The sequence below is a fragment of the Hippocampus bargibanti genome, linkage group LG08, assembly GCF_051943395.1.
Source record: "Hippocampus bargibanti isolate YZ-2025 linkage group LG08, ASM5194339v1, whole genome shotgun sequence".
NCBI classification, from domain to species: domain Eukaryota; kingdom Metazoa; phylum Chordata; class Actinopteri; order Syngnathiformes; family Syngnathidae; genus Hippocampus; species Hippocampus bargibanti.
Window position 1 is genome coordinate 18,159,413 of NC_142741.1, and position 7,932 is coordinate 18,167,344.

Sequence of the window (7,932 nt, forward strand, 5' to 3'; positions counted from 1 at the left end):
TGTATTATGAAAATAGTGGTTATTATTAGGCTTAATTTTCATAAATTTGACGTTGGTATGATGAAAAGTTCGTATTATGAGGCGTTCATAAGTTGAGGTCTCACTATATATATATATACAGTAAAGTCTCGTTATATCGATATGGGATATATCGATAGTCCCGGTTATATCGATACTATTTCTATACACGCACTGAGAAAATTACATGCAAACAGAGTCGGATATATCGATAGTCCCGGTTATATCGATATTTTTTCGGACTCCCTTGAATATCGATATAACGAGACTTTACTATATATATATATATATATATATATATATATATATATATATATATATATATATATATATATATATATATATATATATATATATATAAAAAATCCTCGTCTCACCCACCATGGGTGGTGTCTGTCCCCATTTCAGCTCGGGTCCTCTACCAGAGGCCAGGAAGCTTGAGGGTTCTGCGCAGTATCCGTGCTGTTCCCAGCACTGCGCTTTTCTGGAACGAGATATCCGATGTTGTTCCCGGGATCTGTTGCAACCACTCGTCGAGTTTGGGGGTCACTGCCCCAAGTGCTCCGACCACCACAGGCACGACTGTCACCTTTACCTTCCAGGCTCTCTCCAGCTCCTCTCTGAGCCCTTGGTATTTCTCGATTTTCTCATGTTCCTTCTTTCTGATGTTCCCATCACTCGGGACCGCTACATCCACGACAACGGCTTTCCTTTCCCCTTTATCTATGACCACGATATCTGGTTGGTTGGCCATTACCATCTTGTCAGTCTGTATCTGGAAGTCCCACAGGATTTTTGCTCGGTCATTCTCCACCACCTTGGGAGGTGTTTGCCATTTTGACCTTGGGGTTTCCAGTCCATACTCCGCACAGATGTTTCGGTAGACTATGCCAGCCACCTGGTTATGGCGCTCCATGTAGGCTTTCCCTGCCAGCATCTTACACCCTGCAGTTACGTGTTGGATTGTCTCAGGTGCCTCTTTGCACAACCTACACCTTGGGTCTTGTCTGGTGTGGTATATCCTTGCCTCTATGGCTCTGGTGTTCAGGGCCTGTTCTTGGGCAGCCAGGATGAGTGCCTCTGTGCTGTCCTTTAGGCCAGCCCTCTCTAGCCACTGATAGGACTTCTTGAGATCAGCCACTTCTGCTATGGTTCGGTGGTACATCCCGTGTAGGGGCTTTTCCTCCCATATATATATATATAGAAACTTTGGCATATATATATATATATATATATATATATATATATATATATATATATATATATATATATATATATATATATATATATATATATATATATATATATATATATATATGCCAAAGTTTCTTTTTTTAATGTTTCTTTTTTTACATAACATATTGTAAATATGTTTTGACATCACCTCCCATTCACATGATGTCTTGCTGGTGCTGTGTTGACTCACTGACGACCTGTAGAAGACAACAGAGATAGGAGAAAATATATATATATACATAAAGACTGCCTCTCAAGAATATATTTAATACCCAACATGAAGGATCAAAGTGTATGTTCAAATAAAATGTGAGCGTGTTTCCATCAACTGTTAAGTGTCTTACATCATTTTACAAGTACAGTAATACCTCGGTTCTCGACCATAATTCGTTCCAGGACCCTGTTCAAAAAGCGATTTTTTTCGAACACCGAAACCATCTCTTTGCTCCTGTCACTTGCGAGTTGACAGCGGGGGGCGGGGCTGCCTCTCCCGGCCATTCTCCACCTGCTGTCAATTCTCTAATGACGGACACGGGGCATTTATACGGTTCGCGATCACCTCGCCAATGCTGGATGATTGACTCACCTCGCCACCGCACCTGGACTCTTCCTTCGATGCGCGAGTGTCCGGTCCGAGTATTTTCCCTGCGTCCCGTAAATGTATGTCATCTTCCGGGATTGCGTAATTTTGCACCCCCGTGTGCCATTTGCTTTTTTGGCGTAGTAAGAGGGTTGGATCACCCCCTACCTTCTTACTCGCTTTGTTTTCTTTTAGTTGTGAATAAACATCCTGCTTGGGTAGTATATGCCGCCTGCTTTGGGATCCCAAACATTCCACTACGTTCCGATGAGTCAGCTGCCGTCACTCTCGCTCGGAACGTGACAGCTACGGATGACCATTTCTTTTCTCTTAAAATATCTATCCAATGACACTTGCTCTCACACCCACAGCCAATTCACGTAGATTTCGCCATGCTGTATTCCCTAGCCAGATCAGACACTCGCTTCACCTCCTTTATATTTTGCGATTATTTCTTTCTTAAATGCAATAGTTGTACGCACTACTTTTCTTTTGTAACTTTTAGCAGCACATACTTTCTTTGAAGGCATGATTAGGGCTAAAACTCTTCGTACAACTATATTAAATGCGAGAGCGAAACGCAGCACGTCTGCAGCGACAACAGTTGGTCACAGAGAGAGCGATACACCCGTACGCCGCTCAGCACCCCACCCTCGCGTACGCACTCACGCGTCGTATTGGCGTTCGAACACCGATTGGTGTTCGAACTACGAAGCAATATCTCGAATATTTTGTTCGAACTGTGGGCGTTCGAGAACCGATGTACCACTGTGTGTGTATATATATATATATAAATAATAATACATGGAGCGCCATAACCAGGTGGCTGGCATAGTCTACCGAAACATCTGTGCGGAGTATGGACTGGAAACCCCAAGGTCAAAATGGGAAACACCTCCCAAGGTGGTGGAGAATGACCGAGCAAAAATCCTGTGGGACTTCCAGATACAGACTGACAAGATGGTAATGGCCAACCAACCAGATATCGTGGTCATAGATAAAGGGGAAAGGAAAGCCGTTGTCGTGGATGTAGCGGTTCCGAGTGATGGGAACATCAGAAAGAAGGAACATGAGAAAATCGAGAAATACCAAGGGCTCAGAGAGGAGCTGGAGAGAGCCTGGAAGGTAAAGGTGACAGTCGTGCCTGTGGTGGTCGGAGCACTTGGGGCAGTGACCCCCAAACTCGACGAGTGGTTGCAACAGATCCCGGGAACAACATCGGATATCTCGGTCCAGAAAAGCGCAGTGCTGGGAACAGCACGGATACTGCGCAGAACCCTCAAGCTTCCTGGCCTCTGGTATATATATATATATATATATGTGTGTGTGTGTGTGTGTGTGTGTGTGTGTGTGTGTGTGTGTATAGAATAATAGACTTCAACATGCTGTGTTTTATTGCACTCTGTTGTTTGCACAGAAAAGGGGCATGTGTGTGTGTGTACACATTTCACTTTGTTGTTTTGTTTAATCTTCAAAATAAAAATTACCGAATTTTCCACACAATAAGGCATACATAAAAGCCTTCATTTTTTTCAAAAGCTGACCACTTTAGAGTTATTATTGTTATTGCTTTGCACTATTACAAGTGCTACTATATTGTGATTGCACTCCCATGTAATTTACAGTAACAACATCACAATGTTTTTTACGTGTTTACTGAATGGTAGCAAAGTTACCTTCTCCTATGTGCTATAAATGTTACACGACATGCTGTTCCTTGTTGCTGTTAAAAGATAAACTGTGTCGTGAAAATTTTAATAATTTACCTCGGAGGAAATAATGAATTTGTTGTATATCCAGTTCGGGAGTGAATGGATTAGTCAGTGATCGCCTTTATATGGATTTTTTTAAAATATGTCATTCATTGAAGATGGCCTGTCATGTGGTGCGCCGTATATATCTAAACAAATTTAAATGTCATTCATTGAAGATGCACCTTATAATGCAGTGCGCCTTACAGTGTGGAAACTGATTTGTTCAATGCATTTCTATAATTTAAAGCAATGAAACATATGCTAATTCATTCATATTGTAATGAAGTAAAACTTGATGCACACAGAGTCACGTGGTGCGTCATTCTCCACATGTAATCATTTAATTTAACCATGAAGGCTCTTTATGTATTTGTAAACAACTTAGTCATCTTGGTAGTAGGCTAGTATACAGTAGCTAATACATACATATCGCATGAGTCATGATGACGCTTGTAAGGCTTTTAATTTTGTGCAGCTCCAGACAGATTTGTTTTTTGTTTGTTTGGTTGATTTTTTTTTTGGTCAATTATGGCGCTTTCAACCTTTAGGGTTGCCGACCCTGGGCTAAAATGTTCTTTTTAGTCAACAGCAGCGTAGTGACATATAAACATTGACTGGGGAGGGAGAAAAAAAAATCAGCCACAACCCTCTTGTTTGAATTCCGCGTTTGGAGATTTTATACAGTATGTTCCAGGACAAATTATCAGGGTGACTTCTTCCTCAGTCTCAGGAGCCATCTGCTGTCTTCTTCCAAAGGGAACGAGCTGGCGAGCCCTCCGGGGTTCTTCCACATTTCTAGCTCCTGGTGACTGTTTGTTTTGCTTGAATGACCTTCTTTCTAATTCAGACATCCAAGGCTCTATGGGGAGATGGGAAATGGAATTCCCATAACTTTGCCTCCTGTGTCCTTAGTAATTAAATATTAAAAAAAAAATAACAGGATATCAGACAGATCACTGTTGCATTTTTAAATGTATCATACAAGGAGGACAAATGCCAGTAGTAGGATGAAATAATATTAGTAGAGTCTTATGTCCCCCTTAAAATACAACAATACGAAAAGTTCATGTCATTGAAGAGCAGTTTAAGTCATGTGAGATGTCAGCAAATCTCATGAGGCAAGTGTTTTGACTTCATTTTGTTTTTGTGACGTCACCACAGAAGGCATCTACATGTGATGCTAGCCCAGGGGTGGGCAAACTTTTTGACTCGCGGGCCGCATTGGGTTCTAAAATTTGAAAGAGGGGCCGGGCCAGGAGCATTTGGAGGGATTGTTTGGGCCGGAAATACTCGGAACAAGTTATGTCCATAATTTATAAAAACACTTCAAATGACTTCGACTGAGCGTATTTTACAAAGATTCCACAGCATATAGCTATAGTTTACGTTTTAAGACTTGCGCTGAATATTCATGAAGTCTTGTTTTCGAGTTGATGACGATCCCCATGTGACGTCACGTTTGGACCGCCCCTGACCGAGAAAGCGACATACAATGCATTTTGGGTACTTTGTTTGGTCTGAAAACTTCGTGTTGATCCGTGTTGATGGTGAAATTAGAAGGAAAACACATAAATAACGGCATGGTGAATCGTTGTGTGTTGCACCAAGACAACTATTTGATATTCGCTGACACAAATTCCCAGCTGACAAATCAGCCCATTTCCAACGGAGCTTGGGCGCAATCTTCTGCATTTTCTGGGTGCTACATTGCTGTCATTGACGGCTCGAATTGATATGGGAGGACTCCTTGAATCAATTGCAAACATTTATGCTTTCCTCTTCAGAACTATTTGAATCATATTCATAACTGGATGAGTAACAAGAAAACATCTTCTCCGAATCTGAAGCCATTGTTTTGATTCTCGATCAAAGGCAAGACGTCTTGGCGTGACGTCACGAACAGGGGGGTGAGACCTTCTGAAACTGACCATTTCCGGATTCATTTTGAAGTCATTTTTATTGGTGTTTTTCATTTAACTAAAAATATCAGCCTGCCTGATTTGGGTATTTTAGATGCTATAAAACGTTTTTCTGATGTCAGTGGGAAACAAAAACAAAAAATGGTGCCGGTTGTCCTTTAAATGTAGTATGTACAAACCTCATAGCACAGTAAGAACACTACAACCCAATTTATTAACTGTCTTTCAAATGTGAAAAATATCCCTGATCAGTTAATAAATTTGTCTCAAGGAATATGGCGTTTACATACTATTTCGCAGATACTTGGAGGAGGAAATGGAAATAGATTAAAATAACATATGCACTGTGATTCATCAAGATTGCGTCCGTTTTTAATAACTTTCCATCGAAGGGGCAAAGTTAAAGAAATCAACATTTATTGAAAAATTGAATCACTTTCAACATTCAAAACATATTATTATACAACGAAATACGTATTCAAGCTCAATAATACCTACTTGTGTTAAATTCCGCCAAATCATCAGAATCAGAATCAGAATCAGAATCAGAATACCTTTATTCGTCCCGCAATGGGGAAATTTGCAGTCCACAGCAGCAATTGAAGAGGGATGGGGTTGGGGTGGGAGTGAAAGGATAGAAAACAAGATATTCTAAGCATAACAAAATAAAATAAAATAGATGGTTTGTCCTGACCGCGCGCTCAACAAACTCCTCACTGACGCCCTCGCCTTCACGCGCAAACAATTCACGTGTACCGTCGCCGAGCACACAAACATAGACTACCTGCAGTTGAAATTTGCATACTCTGCACGGCAGTCAATCAGAAGCCTGCTTCTTTCTTCCGGACTTTCGCAAGCGTTATAAAGTCGTACAATTGCATGTCATTTTCCAAAATAGATGCACAGAACCTCAGCCCAGAAGAAAGATTCAAAAGAAGCTAACAACATATGTGACGCTACAAAACGTAAATTTACATTAAACCGTGACTGTAAAGTGTACGTGAGACTTATGAAAGGGGCTTAGTGGCTCGTAGGAAGCAATGCAAACGTTGCATTGTGCACTGCAATGACAATGAACTACTGCAGCAAAATCTTTACTTTACAAAATTAGTTAAAAACTTTATACTTTGTTACAATGTTTTTTAATGTCATTAGTTGTCTCATTGTGCTTCAAGTTGTGAAAAATGGGGGATGCAACTTTTCAGTTATCTGCCCTTTTGTTCGCTAACTTTTTGTCATGAGTTTTAGACACTGTTTGTACTATAATTTGGGCAAGTTCGGCGGGCCGGATTAAAAAGCCTAACGGGCCGTATGTGGCCCGCGGGCCGTAGTTTGCCCATGCTGTGCTAGCCACTGATCTTAGTGCAATGGAACAGTAGCACAACAAAATCAAGCCATGTCAGAATCAGAATCGTCAGAATCATCTTTATTGGCTAAGTATGTAGAACACACAAGAAATTTGTCTCCGATAGAACACGCTGCACTCGTATCATCAAAAAAAAGACATGACAAATAAGTATGGAGGACACTCATAGAGGCGAATCTAATCTAATCTAATCTAATCTAATCTAATCTAATCTAATATTAATCCTTTCAGGTACCTATCAGGAACAACTTCAAAACAATGTGCAAATTATCAAGCAGAGCTAAAGTGATGAGTGTTAAAATGAAATATGATAACAGTTGTCCAGTTGGTGCAGGAAATTATTGAACCATTTTAAAGTGATAGTCACTGTATTTGTAGAACAACAAGGGTGCAATTATGCAGGTGTCCTTGAGCGCCTCAAAGTGTCTGGTGCTGGAGATTATATAGGTCAGTAACAGTGAGTACAGAGCTGGAGCTACAATGATTATAATGTCATAGCTGCTCAGTAGAATAAATGCTGTGTTCAATCTTCAGTTGACTGTGTTAATGGAACTCTCATCTCTTACGAATGTTCAGTAATGTGTCTACTTGTCGCAAAAAGAATTACCATACAACGCTACAATACATTGTAAAAATGAAAATTGTAAAGAGCAATACATTGGGGAGACTAAACCAATTATCAAAAAAAGACTTTATCAACATCGCAGGGATAATACTAGTGGGCCTAAATCTGCAGTACATATGCACCTAAAAGCTAGCAACCACTCATTTGACGAAAATGAGGTTAAAATCTTAGCGAACGAAAATAGATGCTTTGAAAGGGGAGCTATTTTCATAAAACCGCAAAATCCTTCCCTAAACCGTTATGGTGGGGTGAGGTTCAATTTGGATCGTTCGACAACAGACTGCTTAAGCAACATAGGCTTAGTTATTCTGATGAGGTGATACCAGGGCAAATTGGGCAGTCAGGCCAGTCGTCAGTTAGGACAATAGAAGTAGTCAGTGGAGGCGCAGGGATTAGTCCTCTGCTCCCCCCAACCTGAGAGCAGGGACTAATCA